A 20,117-nucleotide genomic window follows, 5' to 3' on the forward strand; every position below is an offset into this window, starting at 1 on the left:
AGGGAGGGGGAGGAGGCGACCAGGCGCAGCCAAAGGGCACCGGCTCCTTGGCCAAGGTGCAGCAGGCGGGAGCTAGACGGCAAAGCAGCAATCCCCACGGCATCTGCAGCAGAGCCCATGCACAATGCTGCCGAAAACAGACGAGGCTTGCTTCTGCTCCATGTGCATGTGTCTGAGCTCACGGGTGACCACAAGCTTTCTACCCAGAAACAGGAAGGGCTCACAGGCCCTAGCCAACACACATGACCGTGGGGAGACGACAGATGAGTCGAGGGGAAATATGACGGGGTGGGGGGGCGTAAAAGCAAGCCCTGCAAAAGTGCCAGTGAGAGGCAGAAGCTTCTCAGTTCCCTGATCCACACCCGTGAGGGCTTCTCTGCTTTCTGTCCCCCTCCTCCCCCCTTGGATCTCTTCCCTTCCCTGCAGCAGACACAAGACACATTTCATCCCGTAACTGGTTATTTTGCTGTCTGCCAGCTCAGCAAGACCTGAGTCTTCTCTGCATTCATCCCACTTCTTTGCAGAGCTGCAAATCCCTGCTTCCTCTCTGCAATACTTAAAATACCCATGGCATCAGCTGTATTTTACTTCATTTGCAGGAAAAAATTAAAAAGGAAGGGCAAGAAGGGAAGTCACATTCCTCTCTTCAGTTTTCAATAACCATGAGGGTTTTTTTACTGAAAAAAAAAAAACAACTTAGTGACTCGAAAGCCACCTCTCCCAAGAGTTTGGGGTAGTTATGGAAATCATCTGGCTATATTATTAAAAATTAAGAACTTTGCATTGAAAGCACAGTTCACCCTGGAAACTGGCAGATAAGACCATGGGTTAAAGGGCTTTGCAGCCTCACCCTCCTTTTCCAAACTAGCCAGGTGATGGAGAGACTGTGAGCAAGACCTGGCTGAGCATCGGGTGCTGAGCAGCCCAGAAACCCATCCTCAGTAGGGCAGCAGTTAATGGGGACCTCGAGGTGGGGAACAGTTTGTGACAGCTGCTCTATTTTAGCCAAGGTAATACAAGATGCAGTGCAGTCCCATATGGAGGTGAGGCCACTGGGGCTGGGATCCTCCAGTCTGCCTCCCTCCTCACCTCTCCATCCTCCCAGTGCTCACCCCATTGAACCACCTTCCTCCTGAGCAGAGGTTCCCCATTTGCATCATGCTCTGGCCCAGGCCTGCACAAGGGAATAGTCACCTTCCTCCAGGGTTGTCCCCTCGCTGGTGCTTACAGCCAGGGAGGCATGGTGGGGAGACCACACCAATGCCCTCTCCTTTCTCTGAGGGCTGGTCATTAGCAGGACAGACAGCAAAGACACTGTGATGAGGCAGGTTTCAGCAGATCATGCATTACTGTGTGTGCTTTTTGGATGTGCCTGCAGGGCCCCAGCTATGGCTGTGTGGACACCACCAAGTTGTACAGACAGAAGGTCATTGGTCCCTGTAGGGTCATCAGTCCCTACTGCATGCAGAGGCCAGGCTGGGATGCTCTTGTCCTCCATGAAGGAGGATCCATGGTCACTTAGCCCTTGTTAGATTGTTTGAATTATGACATGGGCTAGTACCCTTATAGGTGTGAGGCTACGTCACCTGCAGTCCCAAAGGACCCTGCCTCAGGCTCAGCATTATGCGGTCCTGCGCCAGTGGAAGGCTCACCTGGCTACCAGCCTCCACACACCCCTGCGTGGCTGTAGCATGAGCAGAGACTGTCAGAGTAAGGCATTGCACAGTCACAGCCTCACCACCAAGAGACCTGGGGGATTTTCAGAAGTGCTGCTAACACACTGGCAGCAAACACCCAAGAGCCTCTACAAGTTGCAAGGGAATCCAGCCTGACCAGGACTGGAGCTGAGTCCTAGGAGGCCACCTGGGCCATGTGCCACCCCACAGCAGCCCAGCTCCCCCAGCCTGTTCCATTCTGCTGACCATTACAACAAAGCCCAACCAGGTAAACTTCCCAGAGAGCATGTGGCACAGTGATGGGATTGCCTTCCCAGCCTGGTGCACCCGCTGGAGGAACAGTCCAGCTTTGCAGGAAAGCACTTCCCTGTCCCAAGAAAAGGATATTTCCCTCTTAGTTCCAATCCATGGCAGGAGTTGAAGCTCAGTCCTTTTTAAGCCCTCAGTATGCAAGGACGCTGGGGTAGGATTGAAAATCCCACAGCAGAAGGATGGAGATGTATCCATCCACATAAGTCATCTCAACCCCATCATACTTCATGGAGAGAAGTGACTCAGGCTGTCTGTCCCCTGGAGACAATCAACATGGGGATGCACAGCCTCCCCAAAAGACCTGCTGCTCTGTCTCACAGATCATCAAAAGCTGGTGTAAATTGCTAAAAACCAAAGCCTCTAGACTAGGTGAAACACATGAGACACAGACCAAGCAATGCAGAAATACCTGAAGCCGTGAAAGAAAACGTAAACCCAAACCCTTTGGCAGTGGGAGCTGGGCTAGCAGCAAACAGGCAGGCTCGCTTGGGAAGCCCAGTCACGCCGTCCTGCCCCGGCTCTCCAACATGCCTGAGCACCCTCCACTGCCCAGCACAACCCTGGCTTGGGTTCCAAACACCATTGCCCAGAGCTGTGCTGACCATGGCCAGCCTCGGGGGATGTCCCCTCTCCCACCTCCCTGCTTCACCCAAGGACAGCAGTGACACAGCAGGGCAAGCGCAGCCCATGGTGCACACACGCTTGTTTTCTCTGAGTTATATTTAGTCCTGCTTCAAAGCCAGCCTCTCCACGCCTTCTGCAGCCCTGTATTTAGTTACAAATTCACTACATGGGTATGTCTGAGGTTTCCTGTGGTTGTTTATCAGTTCAACTACAGACACTCGCAAAGAAAACACACGTATTGCACAGGAACGGAGCATGGGAAGCTGTTCCCCCAGCCACGCTCCTCCTCTCCCCTCTCCCCCATCCCACCACCAGTTACCGCCCCAATTCCAACTCTTCCCATTCCTGCAGTGGACGCCCCGGCTTGCTCCTGGTGTGAGGAAGGATTGTAAAAATACCATCGGCAGTGGCAAGCGAGCTGTTCAACACCGGAGTGTCCTGAAGGGAGACGCAGCAAGTGCTCAGCTGTAGGGAAGACACATGAGCACACGTACTTGTAGCGTTTCGTCATGAGATGACAGAAGTCCTGTAGAGCAGACCAGAATTCACCACCCCCTCGCACTGCCCTCCCCCTTCTCCCTGCAGTTGCCTTTGAGTAAGATTGGTTATGAAAGTAGCACATCAGAGGCTTCGTCTAATGTTACAAAGCTCCGGGGCGGCTGCCCAGCCCGCATTTCCTTTTAGCTCTGGCGAGAGCGGCTGAAGCACAAGTATCAAATGTGAGCCACAGGGACATTTCTTCACTGCATGAGCTGAAGTTTCAAGTGGGCCGTTCCCCCCAAGCTAACCTGAGTATCTGACGTTGCATCCTCTGGGCTGCTCAAATAGCCAATAGCCCCCAAAACTGCTCCTCTGGAACCCAGAGTCATCACTTACACCAGGACAAGTTAACTGATGTTACAGCAAAATCATCCAGGGGAGTCCATCAGAGGCAGGTTTGACATCTTGTTTGCACCCTCCTTTTAAACCATGTCCATCTGCCAGTGGAGCAGCTGCTATTTTTGGCCCTGATCCTGACCTCCAGCCCAGCTGCACAGCTGAGGTAGGAAAGGGGGACAAATGCAGCTTTCCAGCCTCCAGCCCTCCTTGCTGTCCAGGTAACAGCAGCTCCAGGCTCCCCTGAGGACCTGAACCATGGCCAAGGATAAACATGGAGGGCAGTGTCTGGCTCCATCTCACTCTACATAAGCCACCCCAGAGCAAGGTGTCTCAGTTAAAATGAAAACTAAGCAAAACTTTCGTTATGAAACTCAAAAACCACATAAAGATCATCTGCCAGGTTGTGTTTAAAAGAGCCTTGTTTGTGGCCCCATTTGGACAGGCTGCCAGGGTGGAGGAGACCCGCAGAAGAGGCGGGGGAACCACGCATGCTGTGGACCAGCCTGGAGCCCCCCTTCTGGACTGATTTTCAGTTTCAGCTCAAAACCTGGCAGGGCTTGTTCTTTCAGACAGCTCTGATATGAAACCAGATGCTCTCCCTCAGGCTCTCACTGCCAAGGAAACGCATCTCAGGCTCAGACTCTGCTTTCCAGCAACACTTTGCTGCACTGCTTGCCTGCTGGCTGCTCCGACAAGGCACATCCCTGCCAGGAGACTCATGCCCATGGAGGCAGAAGGCGAGAATGGCTCTTACAGCCATTTCACTAATGAAACACCTTTGCAGTTTGCACTGCAGTGGACATTCATCTGCCCATCAGCATTGAATGAGCACCAGAGCCCTTTGCTAAAGCTGGCGTGGAAGTCAAGTGGCTTCCTGGACACTAACGACTCTTTGGAGACTTCCTCGCCAACGTCATGTTTCATCCTTTCTAAGGAAAGCAACGAGTTTTCCGGAAACACCAGGTTTTTAGATTTAGCATCTCTCTTTCCATTCCCAGAGTTGGCTTTGGAAAAAACAGAGGGAAAAAATAAGTGCGTTTTGAAAACCACTGCCAGGTTTGCTTGCACAAACAGCCTAGGCAAGTGCTGTCCACCTGAGGGGGAAATAAAAGTGGGCAGAGCTCAGGCTCCCAAATGTGGCCAGGCTGGGAGAGGCCAGGCGGGGAGCCAGCTACTTGCTTGAGATGGAAGGGGCTGTGGGATGGCACAACTGCTTTCTGCCTCCATACAGTCCCATTCCCTGAGCCTTTGTACAGTATGTTCACCAGCAGTTTCAGGGTGTGTTCAGCATCTCATGCTGTGGAGCAAGCAGCTCCCATGGGGCTGCAGTGAGGTTTGCTCAGGCAGGAGTTCATGAGCACGTTTGAACTGGTGCCACAATGCTGTGAGCTGGCACCACAATGCTGTTGGTGTTTCTTGCAGTGCTCCGGCAGTGTGGCTGCTGGTAGCACATCGGTACCCATCTGCCTTGCCTGACCACAGGCAGTCTGGAGACCAGAGGATGAGGGACCACCGGGGGTATACCTGTATCCAGAAGCCTCAGTGGTGAATCCAGCGCTGTTTATAACTTGCGTCTTCCCTGCCTCAGTGATGCAACAGTATCTCAGTGCCCAGCTCTGCGCAGGGACACACTGTTGTTCCCCTCCATAGTGAAGTAGATTTCACCAAGCCTCTGCTGGAAGCTGCACTCAGGTGGCCACATCTGCCCAACAGCGGAGGGGAGGTCGATGGAGCTAACGAAGGGCATGGAGCAATTGCCTATGGGCTTGGGGGATCACCAGAGGAGGGTGACCAGAGCCACAGTGACCCCAGCATGTTGTGCATGGCACCTTCCCCCAGTGTCAGCAGATGACTGTGCTAGTGCTGTGCTCTTGGCGTTGCCCTGGGAGTGGGGAATGAACAATGTGACAACTGCTGACAGGGCTAAGACAGAGCAGGAACAGAAGCAGATTAGCAAGGAAGGGGTGAGTATATAATGTTGCACCAGGAGGACAGGGTCAATAACAAGATTTAATTACATGGTATGGGCAGCAACAGAAACCACAACTTTCAGTAGGACCATGAACACCCCCCCCCCCCCCAGTAATGCCAGTCTAGACTGAAGAATAGCACAAGAAAAAGTTGTCCCAGCACAGATCACTCATGACAACAGCTCCCTTGGAGAGCTCCTGCCCAAACCATGTTTGATGGACAGTGCTGTCTTCAAGGCGTGTCACACCTCAAAATAGAAAGACGTGACTCAGCCAACACGGCATCTGCCTTCAGAACAACCATTAACACCAGCAAAGTGCACAAAAGCAAGAAAGCAACTGGGAAAGCAACTCCTAAGAGCCCCCATGTGTAGGTAGGAGATGTGGTCAGCATTAGGAAGGCTGAACAACCAAAATGAGAGTCCTCTTGGGTCAGCTCTTTCCCAAACACTGGGAGCAGAGGAGCTGAAGGAGATTATTTCACTTTTGTAGCAAAAAAAAAAAAGCAATGTTTCTGTCATACAACAATCTGAACATGTTGTCCCATAAGGTCCAGGAAGCTCCAGTAAAACCATTGCTAGCTGCCCTGTGCCATCTCGCCCAGTGCCGAGAATTCTTCTCCTCTGTCCAGTTTGGGGCCATCCAGCCAGGAATATGGGCTGTCCCAGACTGATGGACAGGCAACAGACAGCAAAGTCTCATAGCTCTGTCTCTTTACGAAACAGGACTAAGAAGAACCAAAATATATGGCAAGCTATTTTAGGGTAGAAACACCATCATAACTGATCTTCATAACAGCCCTACAATATTTGATGTCAGGACAGCCCTGTGGCAGCACTGGAGCCACAGCATCTCACAGCTGGTGGGGAGAGACTACAGGGCAGAGTCGTGCAGAGGCCGGTGTCTGCTGCAAGCAGCAAGGCCAGGTCTTGCCAGAACAGGTCAAATTAATTAATCTCCTCAGGTCAAATTAATGTTTGAGAGAAAGCTGTGCAGTTTGAACAGATTCATGTGACAGCAGAGGCTGGCCATGTATTTCACCAGACTGACCCATGTTTTCTTCCGTTGCATACGTAGGACATACCTTTAGATGTTCAGTGGGGCCCTGAGCTGTAAAGACTGAATAATGTCCCATGGTTTTGAGCCATCCACAGAGGAACTCAGAAACTGTTTGAGAAAGCCTTGGGAACCATGTACTCACTCCACAACCAAAGTACCAAACAAGTACACGCCTAAAAGTTTGTGTAATACTCGGAGATGATAAATCACTCCTTGAAGCCCAGATAAATTTGTTTCTGTGTTCAAACTTAGTCAAGAGGCAGAAAAGAAAAACTGCTGCTATGTTGCATAGACAGTCAGAGAGCTCCCATGGAAGGGCAACAGCATCCTAGGGAGGTGAGCAGTCAGGGTGCAGTGGCGCAGGCTTGGTGCCATTGGTGCAGCCAGAGGATGCTGCCAGAGGAAAACGCTCAGCAGCGCACAGCAGGGAGGAGGACTAAAACCTCCCTGTTGCACAGAGTTGGCTCATCTACGTTTTTCTGAAGCTTGGGCCCCAAGCACTCCCATTTTTATTTCCTTTCAGGATGGTGCTGCTGCACTCTCCTCCTTATCGCCACTACCATCACTGTTTATTGCCATCTCACTGCGGCAGTGCTCAGGGCCCCCAAGGGACAGATGAGGCACCAGGCCAAGGGGAGGGGAAGCTGGGCAGCCACACGACTACACAACAACCAGTGCTGGAACGTGCGCCACGCCAGCCACCCCCAGGCTGCATGAAAATCCAGTGCACAGCCTCCCCCCGGGGCTTGATGCATGAGCACTGCCTGCCCTATGGGGCAAGGAGCTGGAAGCGGGGAGCCCCAGCAATACCGGGGCAAGAGTGGGTGATGGCTGGGAGCAGCTCTGGGCAGGTAACTCTGTTCCTTGCAACTGGGAGTTGTTTCACACAGAGCAAAATTAATAAGCATGAGCTAGTGCTGAAACAGCCCCAAGTCAGTGATGTAATTCACTCACCCCATCTGGGCTGAGCAGCAAGCAGTTGCTAGCTGTCTGCGGGGTGTGCATGGGGGATGTGTGTGCAGTGAGTGGCCGGGGGCCTCGAACAAGTGCCAGAGCGGTAACAACATCAAAACTACCCGCGTCTTCTCCAGTGGCACAGGCAGCAAAGTCTCTACGCTCCTCCCTGGGACAGGCTCCAGGGCAAACACTGTGTGTCCCACCAGGATTCCACTCACTGACAGGGTGCAGCAGGGAAAGCTTGCACAAATATTCCCTTCCTGCAGAGAAACAGCATGTTCCTCTTCTCCAGCACCATCAGTGCCCCCTCCCCTAATTCTCTCTGAGAAAGGAAACCAAACTGACCCCGTTCAAAGGCTTTCCAGGGTCTTTCATCCACAGGGATGCAGCACTCACACACACACTGCCAACCTCTAAGACATAAAGCACTCCCCAGTAAAAGCACAGCACTGGGGACCAGCAGAGCAGCAGGTCCCCCTCAAAGGAGCAGAGAGAAGACAAGACATAGGATGAACACTGCATTTCCCCATGCATGGACTCAGGAGCAACGCGCCCTCCAGGACTCTACCTGCTTCTTCAGGGCAGGCACCAGGGAGCCCAGCAAGTCACATGTGCATCCGATGTCCTGTCCAGTGTGGGGGAGCAGAGTGGGGTCCTGGAGGAGTCATCGCAGGGTCCACTGTGCCTGGCAAGGAGGTCGGCGGGTGCTGGGAGAACGCCGGGGCAGCTGCCAGACTCTGCAGCACACTTCAAAGTCTGCGAAGTGAAAAGGGAAGCACCGGAGTTATTTCAAGACAACTTCCTCTTTCACAGAGAAGTCCCTCAAGGAGAAAGCTGTCCCCGTGCAGGTCGCGCTCGCCTGGTGCTCTCCAGACGTGCAGGCGCAGGCGAAAGAGGGCTCAGGCGTGCCCTGCCTCTAATCCCCCAAAACCAGCCATGCAGTTCAGGCTGTTCTGGGACGAGCCTGTCTGGGGGCAGACGTGGTGAGCCCTGGCACTGGCACAGCCTCCACTGTGCTGCCGACCACCCCGTGCAAGGACAACTCCTCTGGTGCTGCTGCCTCCCAGCGAGGCAGAGAGAGTGCTTGAGGCTGCACACCCAGCACCTCGAAATAAACAGTGTTGCTACGAGAGACAAGGAGGAGTCTGTCCAAGGAGACACTTTTCCAGCTCCCCGATCCAAGTGCCGTGTTTTGTGTCTCTGCCAGTGCCTCCCGCCTGGAGTATCTTGCGCACATCTGCTTTTGCTCAATGCCAGCCCCTGCAGCTTCCCAGAGCAGCCCCTGCCTGCCTGCTGCCAGCACAAGGATGCAGCCTGAGCAGGGGATGCCCGGCCCCTTCTGGAATGCGTTTGCAGAGGAGTTTGACATTGCGTTGATAGAGCTGTTGGCTGCGCATTGGTTGGAGCAAGTCTGGCTGTGCTCAGCAGGGTGTCATGTTGTCACCACTTGTGACTCAGTGTCAGGAGTGCAGCTTCTGGGATGAGCCCAAATGGGGCCCCAGGTGAGGCTGCTTAAGTCTGTCAGTGCCCTGACACTCAGTTAGGGCTGAGACCCATTTGCACATTGGCATAAGCCCAGGCTGGCACATGGAAGGGATGCATGGACCCGTCAGATCCAGCCCAAATCAGGAGATAAATGTTCATCCCTATGGCATGTGGGTGCAGGACTGGGGTGAACCCACCAGCTCTGTCAGTCCAGCCAGCTGATGGAGCATGTGTGCATGCCCCCATGCTTCACTGTACAAAGTGTTCAGGAAAGCTCAATGGCATTGGCCGACCCCTCCAGCCAGCAACTGCCACAACCAGTGCCGTCACCGCTTATGGCCAGGACCCTGCTAGATCAACTCATGACCCCACGTGTTATCTAGAGCAGTGCTTGAGCTGCTGAGTTTTTCTGGGGTAAGTGGGTTGGGGGGAGAAAGTACTCATAGAGGGAGCGTGGGAACTGCAGCTGATACTGTATCACTTCCCATCTTCTTTTACATGAGAAAAAGGATTAGGTACAGTTACATACCTGGGCCCCAGATTTAAAAATAACCTACTTCCTTCCTGACTGGGAGAGAAAGGCAGGAGGAGGCAGTTTAACTGGCTGTCAGCAATACTTGCATTCAATTCCCACTCGTTGCACTGGTGCCAAGTTGCTGCGCTGAGCAGCATCCCCTTCCCCTGGTGAGCTCGCCGTCCTGCACAGCCGAGCAGCCGTCCTGCAGGCAGGAAGGCTCCAGGGAAACAACAGGAGCACACAACAGCAGATGATAATATCCTCATTTTCCTTGTCTTGTTTTCATTCACATTCACTCCCATTCATGAAGGATACACGCACATGTCCTCACCCCACTACAGAATCACTGCAGAGCACAGTGGCACCAGCAGACCCCAGACCAGCCCTGTGGGCAGCGTGCTTGTGGCATATACACATGGGATCTTGTTTGCAAAAGCTTTGTCCCTGCTAGCATGAGAATTAGTTTTTTCAACATGCCCGGGCTAAGGTTTTGGACATCACTGTTCGATAGCTTATTGTCCTGTGCCTGTCCATCAGTTCTGATGCCACGTTGTGTCTGTCCTTCCTCAACAGGAGTTACCCGGCATGCAGGAGTTCCAGCCACAGGCAGGAACTGCCACACAGATACTGTTTCCCATGCAAATGCCAGAGGAAAGTGAGCTGTGAAGCCAATACCCTGACACGAGTCGGGTATGAGCCCCACACAGTTGCATAGGAGGGGAAAAGGGTGGCACAGGCTACATGGCACCCTTTTGTCAGATGTGCTCTTGCTTTGGTGTTGCTCCACGAGCATCTTTCAAGGCCGGTGTCTCCCACTTGCTGCTGGATATTTTCACTCCTCACCCCTCAAGCTAGCCACTGCAGGTCCCAAACTTTCACCCTCCCCCTTATTTTCTCGAGAATTGGACTATCTCCCTCTGCACAGCTACAGAAGGAGGATGCCAGTGAGCTTCCTTGGACTGTTTCTGTAGCACACTCCCAGCACCCCCCTCATTGCCATCAACTTTGGGATCCCAAACCAAAATTCATTTAGCTAATGGGCCCTTCCGGAGACCTTCCCATCCTGACTTTTCTGTATGCGCCATGTCTAGTCATAGTGGCAGCTGGATTTCAGCATCAGCCCTCCTCCAAGTGTGGGGTCATGTTCTCTTGTGGCAACACATGTAACAGGGAGGAAGGGTTTGGTTCTTCATGTTTTCTGTAACAAGCTGCCAGTTAGCAGCTGATACCATTAGACACTGAAACACAGCTGACTATCACCCCGAGAACAGATGGGGAACTGTTAAATCACCCCAGATAACATCACATCTCTGCCAACCTGTGCTGGCAACAGTGAGAGGAAGAGCCAGGTATGACCCCGCTCAAACAAAGACTTCAGTGAGAAGACCAAGAAAAAAAAAAGGAAGAAACCAAAATGAAGTAGAGAGAGAACCTCTTGTGTGGCAAGCAGCATGGACCCAGTACAAAACAGCTCTTTGTCCCTGCAAACGCTGTTCTCTGTGATTTACAGGTATTACAGGAGCACCATAAAGGGCCATGCCTGTATGCTTCTGTGGATGAATGTACACAACAGCTCTGAACCAGTCTGAACCTCCCTCACACAGAAGAAGTCTGTCTCCTGAAATAAATACAAAGAGCTCACCTGAAGCACTAATTCAGGAGGGGCTTTCCAGCCTGGAGAGGAACTTACTGCGCAGAAAGGGGCTTTCCTGCCATGGGAGCCGCAAGCAACCCTCTGTCCTCTCAAGACTCTACAGCCGCTGGCACCTGAACTCCTGCCAGCACCAGCACCAGCACCAGCAGCAGCTCCCCACCAGAGAGCACGTTGCACAACCACTGGGCCGTGACGCACCGATACCAGCCGGGGCTGGCTCCCTCCTGGCAGTCATGCTCCGGCGCTTTGCAGCTGCATGCAGGGCCCCTGGCACCTCACAGCCCCCCGCTCAACACCGGCACCAGTGGGGCTGAAGGAGCGTTGGTGGCAATGCCAGGGCTGGCAGCAAGCGGGGCCAGCGGAGACAGAGATGCTTCTCCTCCCCATCACGGCGCTGACGTTCGGTTCCCATTTTGGCTGCTGCTCCACACCCTGCAAACACACAAAGGTTCCTGTTGAAGGGGAGCTCTGGACAACTCTCCTCCTGCCCTGGTTTCTATTCATGGATGCTTTAGTTTTCCCTGCTTTAGTTTTCCGTCATTACGTGGCTGCTTTAATAACATACCTAGCAAGTCAAACGAGTTTCTGAGGGAAGCAAAGGTATTTGTGCAAAGAAAAGGATGCTGTTTGAGCTCCACTCCTTCTAGACCACCCATCCTGCAGGGAAACCTCCTCCTGGCAGATGTCCAAATCCCCAGTGCTTTAGTCAATGGATGATTTTCTTACAGTATATAAGGGAACAGGTCACAAACCAAGCAATATTTTGATGTTGCAACTCTATTTTCCACCCTGGAATGCAGCCCTATTCTAGTTTTACTCCAGCTTTAGCAAATATAGAAGATGAGGGGATTTGGGGAAAGGGAAAGCCAAGCAAACAGCCAGTTTGATGGTAGTTAAGTTGTCTTTTTCATTTCTCCAAACTAAGCCATCTCCAGCATTTGGGTTTTGTCTTGAAAAAAATCCATAATAAGAAGATAGCAGCAGCAGAAGATAATAATAAAACATGCACTTTTCAAGTCTGAGCAGTATCTCAGTATGTCCCGCAAGGGTGGAAAATATCATCTTATTTGATAAAAACTGTACAGGTACTAGCACCAGGAGACACGACTGCTCACCTACAGGTTAATTACTGGTTTGAAAGTCCAAGCCAATTGAATCCAATAACCATAGGCAAACAGCTGGTAAGAAACCAGCAAGCTTTGTCTTTTCATCCCAATCCAGAGAACAGCTCCCACCATCCTGAGGGCTGTAATTACACGCCTGCTATCACACAACTGTCCAGCAGTGCAGGCGATGGAAAACCCGCTGCGAGTTCAGGGTACCCACTTGTGAGCAGGGAACTTTGAGGCACCTGTAGGAAACTGGTCCAGCATCGCTGGTGGGTGCTGCAGCTGCCTCATCCCAATGAGCTGGGCGCGCCTGTACTAGCACGGGTTGTCAGTGACTTGCCAGTGCTGAGGAAGAGATCAGCCTCTTGAAATGATGAGAGATTGCTTTTTGTCCAAAATCTTAAGTGCTGCATGCACGTGTGCCAAGGGCTATGGTTTTTCACTGCTCACAACTCCCAGGTTCTTTTTCCCAGAATTTACAGCTCTCCCATGGGTACCAAGGTGACAGTTTTGGAATGAGATCAAATCCTCCAGCTTATCGGCTCTGCCAGTGATAGCGTGCAACAGGAAACAGCTCTTTTTAATCACAGTCACTCTGCTCCACTTCACTCGTTGAGCTGATAAGCCGAGTGGACAAGCTGTTTCTACAGACGTTTTTCAGGATGGGCAAGCAGGGCTTTCAAAATGCTGCTTGAGCTTCCAACCTGCTGTATAAGGCAGAGAAAGGGGCATGTTGTTCCTTAATCCCAAGGCTTGCTTTTTTGGAGAATCCCAGGTCAAGGCTGGACCCAGAAACCAGCTCCCAGTGCATGCCCAAGGCACGACGATCATCTCTGCTCCCCCTGCATGGCCATCCCTGCCTGTTCACCCTGCCTAACCTGAATGTTTCAAGCAACATCCCTTATCATCAGTCTTCTCCAGCTGAGTCTAAACATTACAGCTCCCCTCAGAGGCCATGTTGTCCATCATTTGGCAGTTTGCAGAGAAAAGAGGGTGGACCTGACTTTCATGCCAGTGGTGCTCCCTCTGTAAAGTCTGACCTGTGACACCCAGGTGAGACACAGCAGCTCAGAGCCAGCTTGTGACCCTCAGCATCCCCACAGCTTTTCCAGCAGAACCGCCACCTCCCCAGCCACTCCCCAGCCCCTACCATGTAGCTGCCACTCCTACCCCAAGGGGAATCTTGGTGCTTGTCCCTGCTTAACGGCAACCTATGGAGAGGCAAAAAACCTGGACTCAGCTCAGTTCACTTTAAATTCCAATTCTCTGCTGGAGTCACCATCCTGCTCAGCCTCACCTGTGAAGGCAATTCAGATGCTCTTTGCTCCATCTCCCATCTCATTAATGAATGGATCAGAAAGCCCCAGGAGCAGGACAGGCCCTGCACAGCCACCTGCCTCCATCTTCCCAGCTTGGCAACGAACCTGTGCTCAGGCCATGGGTGCTAGCCTCCCATCCAGCTTGCAGTGGATGCACCAGGTCTGTGTTTCCCCAGTTCCCTTAACAGGCAGCACAGGAGAGGCGGCAGCAGAAGCTCCACTGCACTCAAATGGCTCCTCAATGTCCTGGGGGTTCATTGTGCTGCTGTAGGAGCAAAACCACATTGGTTTAACTCAGTTTGGTTCTGAAAAATCCTTCACTTCCCTGTTGTTTCCAGGTACTTGCAAAGGGTTGGTTGGTTTGCACTGGCATTCTCCCAGCAGCTGAATTAAGCTGAGAGAGCTCCACCTTCTTCCCCCTTTTTAAAGGCCAGTCCTTCACTTGTCCTTCTCCAGTCTTGCAACCTCACTTTTTCTCTACCCATTCCCAAAAGTCACTGCAAGAGCGAGCCTTTAGCTGAATCCTGAAGCATCTTGGCAGGAATTTCTTCATGTCAGGTGATTTAAAGCATTTAACACTCTTGAGTGCACCTACCTTGCATAAGGGAATCTGGCCCTGTGTTTGACTTACACTGAAGCCACCAGGTCCCAGCTGGGCTCTTCCCACTTCATGCAAACATGCGTTTAACACTTTCAACATCATCTACGGATAGCTTTCCCTCTCCAGCAAGGACTCAACCAGCTTTTTCTTGTCTATCTCTCACTGCTAGCATGCTCACAGGGCAAGCATACGATGCTGTCATGCTCCTGGAGCCCAGTGCCTCCTTTGCCTTTCCTAACGCTGAGATACTCCTGTGTTTGCTGTTTGTCACCCGCTTTCATCCCAGCACCAGCGTGTGCAGGCGTCTCTGCCCCTGAGCACCCACGGGGCTAATGTGGTCCCCACCCATGTCCTGCCTGAGGGGAGAGCTGAGTGTGTGCTGGAGCAAAACCTTCACGGTTAGAGGTTTTTCACTGCCAGGCTGCGGCTGCTCATAGAGCAAGGGGCTGCTTAGATTTCTGGGTTTTTGTTTTTATGTGTCTATTGAAAGAGAAACCTTACATAAAAAGCATGCATACGCATGTGCACCTACCTGCTCTATCTGGCCAGGTTATATGTTAATAACCAAACCATATCTATCTGTATCACATTACTTACTATACTTAATAATGCACCTGGCAGGGGTGGAGCTGTTTAAGTAACAAAGATTCACACTGCACACTGACCTGCACACATATTTATACTTTCTTACAATACAAAGTATGTGGAACTATTTTATATGCTAAAAAGTAATGTGCAGTGTGTAGGTATATATCCACCCACCTGCCCACATCTGCATTTGTCATTCATATTACAGCACATACATGCATATACATACACACAAGCTGAGTATGTATGCTATACAAATGATTCATTGATAGATAGAGATAAGCAGGTAGACAGATAAATACAGTCTTGTGTATTTCCTGGCATGGTTGTATGCACAAGGGTTATTCAAAGGCTTTAAAAAGACTAATAGACAACTCCATTCATGCAAACCTGAGTCCCACAGCTTGCATATTTAGACACACTAGTCATATCAGGAGAGTCCAGAAAATATCTCTCACTATCTGAAACTATTTGTAAACACATTCTAACAGAAAGTGAGAAACACAAAGATATCACAACCTCCTTTTGGCCATGTTTTACAATCATCGATCAACAGCTGTTAGTTACACCCACTCTGCCCATCAGTGAAGATGATGAGTTACGGGCTGCACCCACCCTGCAGGTGCCCACCTCCACCAAGGCACCTCTAGGCTCCAGCTAAATATTCACATGGTTGCTGAGACCTGTACCTGTGGAGAGAGGGAGGGAGGGAAATGTAGGCTCAGTCTGCTTCTGTATCCTGCACTGGGCATGCTTCATGTCATGGGGGAATGAGCCCCACTGCTCAACCCAGCTACCATGGCCAAGTTGGGGGTGGAGCAGGACAAGCGGACCTTTAGCCCAGCCATAGTGACAGGCTGTAGTCCTCAGCACACCACCCCCCAGGCTACTCACTCACTGCAACAGAGGTGATTTGTCCTGAGCATCCCAGGGACAGAGGACAGCATGGGAAGACTGCTGGAGCACCCCAGCTTGGTCCCACAAAAGCTGTCACAGATGCATGAGGCAAGTTGCTCCTTAATGATGGCTTCCAGGAAACAGAAGACTAGAGACAAGTTAGAAGCCAGATGTCTTCATCCTTGTTTGCACCCAGCCCAGGCTACAGGCACCATTTTTCCTCACCAAAGTGTAAGGAGGGGACACTGCTTATGGGGCTGTGACCTCTAACTGAGGAGACACCCTGGGCATGTTAATCCTAATCCTGTAATGGTACGCAGGGACTGAGAGCTGCCAGGGAGCCTGACTCTGCTCTCTCCTATTTATAGGATCATAGAATCATTTAGGTTGGAAAAGACCTTTAAGATCATCCAGTCCAACCATTAACCTAACACTACCAAGTCCACCACTAAACCAATTAAGGGTAGAGTACCAATTTCACATTTCCTGGCTTAGTGGCTGGATTATTTTTTAGTGAAAGTAAAAACTAGGAATCATTAAGGTTGGAAAGGACCTCTAAGATCATCAGTCCAACCATCAACCCAACACCACCATGCCTACTAAACCATGTCCCAAAGTGCCACGTCTACACGTTTTTTGAACACTTCCAGGGATGGTGACTCCACCACCTCTCTGGGCAGCCCGTTCCAATGCCTGACCACTCTTTCTGTGAAGAAATTTTTCCTAATATCCAACCTAAACCTCCCCTGGTGCAGCTTGAGCCCATTTCCTCTCGTCCTATCGCTAACTACTTGGGAGAAGAGACCAACACCCACCTCACTACAACCTCCTTTCAGGTAGTTGTAGAGAGCGATAAGGTCTCCCCTCAGCCTCCTCTTCTCCAGGCTAAACAACCCCAGTTCCCTCAGCCGCTCCTCATAAGGCCTGTGCTCCAGACCCTTCACCAGCTTCGTTGCCCTTCTCTGGACACACTCCAGCACCTCAATATCCTTGTATTGAGGGGCCCAAAACTGGACACAGTATTCGAGGTGCAGCCTTACCAGTGCCAAGTACAGGGGCACAATCACCTCCCTGCTCCTGCTGGCCACACTATTCCTGATACAAGCCAGGATGTTGTTGGCCTTCTTGGCCACCTGGGCACACTGCTGGCTCATGTTCAGTCGGCTGTCAACCAACACCCCCAGGTCATTTTCCTCCAGGCAGCTTTCCAGCCACTCTTCCCCAAGCCTGTAGTGTTGCATGGGGTTGTTGTGACCCAAGTGCAGGACCCGGCACTTGGCCTTGTTGAACCTCATAGAGTTGGCCTCAGCCCATTGATCCAGCCTGTCCAGGTCCCTCTGCAGGGCCATCCTACCCTCGAGCAGATCGACACTCCCACCCAGTTTGGTGTCATCTGCAAACTTACTGAGGGTGCACTCAATCCCCTCATCCAGATCATTGATAAAGATATTAAACAAGGCTGGCCCCAAAACAGAGCCCTGGGGAACACAGCTTGTGATCCATCGCCAACTGGATTTAACTCCATTCACCAAAACTCTCTAGGCTTGGCCACCCAGCCAGTTTTTTACCCAGTGAAGAGTACGCCCGTCCAAGCCATGAGCCACCAGCTTCTCAAGGAGAATGCTATAGGAGATGGTGTCAAAAGCTTTACTGAAGTCCAGGTAGATGACATCCACAGCCTTTCCTTCATCCACCAGGCAGGTCACCAGGTCATAGAAGGAGATCAGGTTCGTCAAGCAGGACCTGCCTTTCATGAACCTGTATTTCCTGCTACAGTTGAGAGAGCAGATGAGCACCTTTGAAATACCTCCTTGTAAGAGATCTCCTGGAAACAGCCCCATTCAAGTCCCACAACCCCAAGCCCCAGGTCCCTGTGGGCTTCCACATCCCCTGTCATCCCCCCATATCTGCTGGTCTGTCTCTGCAGGGCATCTGGAAATGCCACCCATGAAACCACATGTTTGTCTACCAGGAAGCAAAGGTTCAAGGGGAAGGTTTGCTCTGGCACTTCTGACAAACAACTAGTTGAGCATGAGGAAGGGATCAGAGGTGCCAAGCTGCACAAGGCTGTGGGCAGGTCCCTACACCCAGGCGAAGTGCCCTATCACCAACCAAATTTTTGGGCTATTCTTGTCCCAGCCTGGGTGCAGGCTCCAGCTTTCTCCAGAAAGCCATCCTGATCCTGGGCCTGGCAGACCTTTTCTCACCTCTGGCAGACCATGTGAATTTTGGAAACAAACTTCTTCCCCAACATGACAGTAAAGCTAAAGAAAAGTCAGCCTAAACAAATACTGTATTTAGGAGCAAATGTATTTTTCCCTCACCCAAAATGCTTCAAGATACAACTGTCATTGTTTGGGAGCATTCATCATGCCTCACAGCAATGTCTCCATTCAGATAACCTGATGATGACCCACTTAGACCATGGAAGGTGGGTTCTATCACCCCACCTGCCAAAAGAGGATGGCACCTGCTTTTTCTACCTTTCAGAGGAGTATCTTAATGACTTGAATAGTGGATCCAGCACAGGCAATCTCCTTCCTGCCTATTGATGCTAATTCATTCTGTATTCCTAATTAGCCACCAGATCAGGATTGGCCACTTAAGGACCCCTTCTCTGGATGACCATTGGCTTATGTTGTTCTCTACCTCATGATGCACTAGCACATCTCCATCCTTGAAGATATTCAGACCTTGGCTGGACCCTGAGCAACCCGACAAACATTGCCTGCATGCATTAAGCTCTTTGCTCCCTGCCAGCACAGAGCTGGTGGCTCTGGGGTGGCAGATTTGGCTCTCAACCAACTCCTGTGGCACACTGACACCTGATGCAAGCATCCACACTGGGATGCTCCTTGTGCTGGTGAGGTGAAGCTGTGGGTATCACACCAGTAAAGATGAGGAGCACCTATGCACAAAGTGCCATTGGAGAAGACCAGAGGATGGAGAGTCACCACTGATGGTGGGTATTGAGAAGCTACCCCACAGAGCATTCCCACACCACATCACCACATCCCACCTCAACGGTGGTGGAACGCATCCCACTCCAGCTGTGCTGGGTCCAGCAGCTTCAGCTGAAGTGGCTGTGGGATGACAACCCCTGACAGAGCAGGAGACCATCTCAAACTGCTACTGCACCTTGATAAATAAACACACACCAAAACCCCAAGGCACTTTTTTTTGTATAACCTATCTCATTTAGGAAGCCAGCGTAAGTTGGTGTTCCCAGCCTGAAATGCCGAACACACCTTACTCACTGTAGTCCCATCCTTCACAGATGCAGAAAGGCCACAGACCAGCTCAGATTTGATGCTGTGCAAGTTGAAAAAAGCTCCATCAAGTTGATTTGACCATATCTACAAGAGGCAAAACTAGTTTTGTTAACTAGTCTAGCCTTAACACAGCCTTGCTTATTTTATCAGCAACTGTTTGCTAAATCTTTTGTACTTACAAGAACAAAACTCTCAGCTATGCAGCACTTCAAGGATCTGACTTGAGCCCTGATCCTAAACTTTTCATCATGCACATTTTTAAAGCAAAGTACCTTCTTTCCGCTTCGGATTTAAGCATGTGTGTTCCTCTTTCCACTTTTCTTTTTAAAAAGAAAAGAATGCGGAAGGAGAATTTGTGGTTCAGGGTTTGGGGTTCTTTTTTGTTGAGAACAAAAGCAGATTATCATTCCAGTTCAGAAAATATTTTCCTTTTAAATTTTATTTGCCTTTTCAAAAGACCCTTTTCTTTTTATTTAAAAAAACACCTTTTGTTATTCTCTAATCAGATTGAGAAAAATTGGTAGCTAATACATAACAAAGTGCTGATTAACAGAAGTTATTCTCATCTGGTTTTTGGCATACAGTGCTGGGGAGCAGGACACAAGAAAATGGGCTGCCCAGGGAGTACATCTCCTGGGTGAACTCTGAAATTCTGCAGAAATTGGAAGTTCATCTCCTGCAGGTCCTGGATTTACAGTAAACGCATGTATACATGACAAGCGGTCCATGCCCTGGTATGGCCTATTGCACTCAATTCACTAGATTGCAAGCAGCAGTCTACAACCCATGCTGGGGTCTCTCTTGGCCTCAGGTGGGTCGCTCTGCTCTGCACTGTTTCTCTGCAAGACACCCAACCTTCATAATTTAAAGGAAACGTTGAGAAAGCCTGTCCCCATCCCAAAAGAACTGTCCTGAGTATCCTCGACCTGTTACAGGTGAAATGCCATCAGGACTTCGGCTGGGTGGTCTGCAATTCCATGTGTGTTGAAGGCCACCTACCACCACTCAGCCAAGGACATTCATTTTCCAAAATGTCCCATGAGCTCCCCCCCAGATCACACTGGCCTTGCAGTCACTGTCAAATACAGCCGCAGCACCATTTGCTGTCCTTGCCTTGCCCTCTCAATCCAGGTGTTGGCAGTCTGGTGAACCAGGTGGAGATCTCAAGGAAACCACTTTCCTCCCACTGCTGAGGAAC

Source organism: Pelecanus crispus, chromosome 12 (assembly GCF_030463565.1).
Source record: "Pelecanus crispus isolate bPelCri1 chromosome 12, bPelCri1.pri, whole genome shotgun sequence".
Lineage (NCBI taxonomy): Eukaryota > Metazoa > Chordata > Aves > Pelecaniformes > Pelecanidae > Pelecanus > Pelecanus crispus.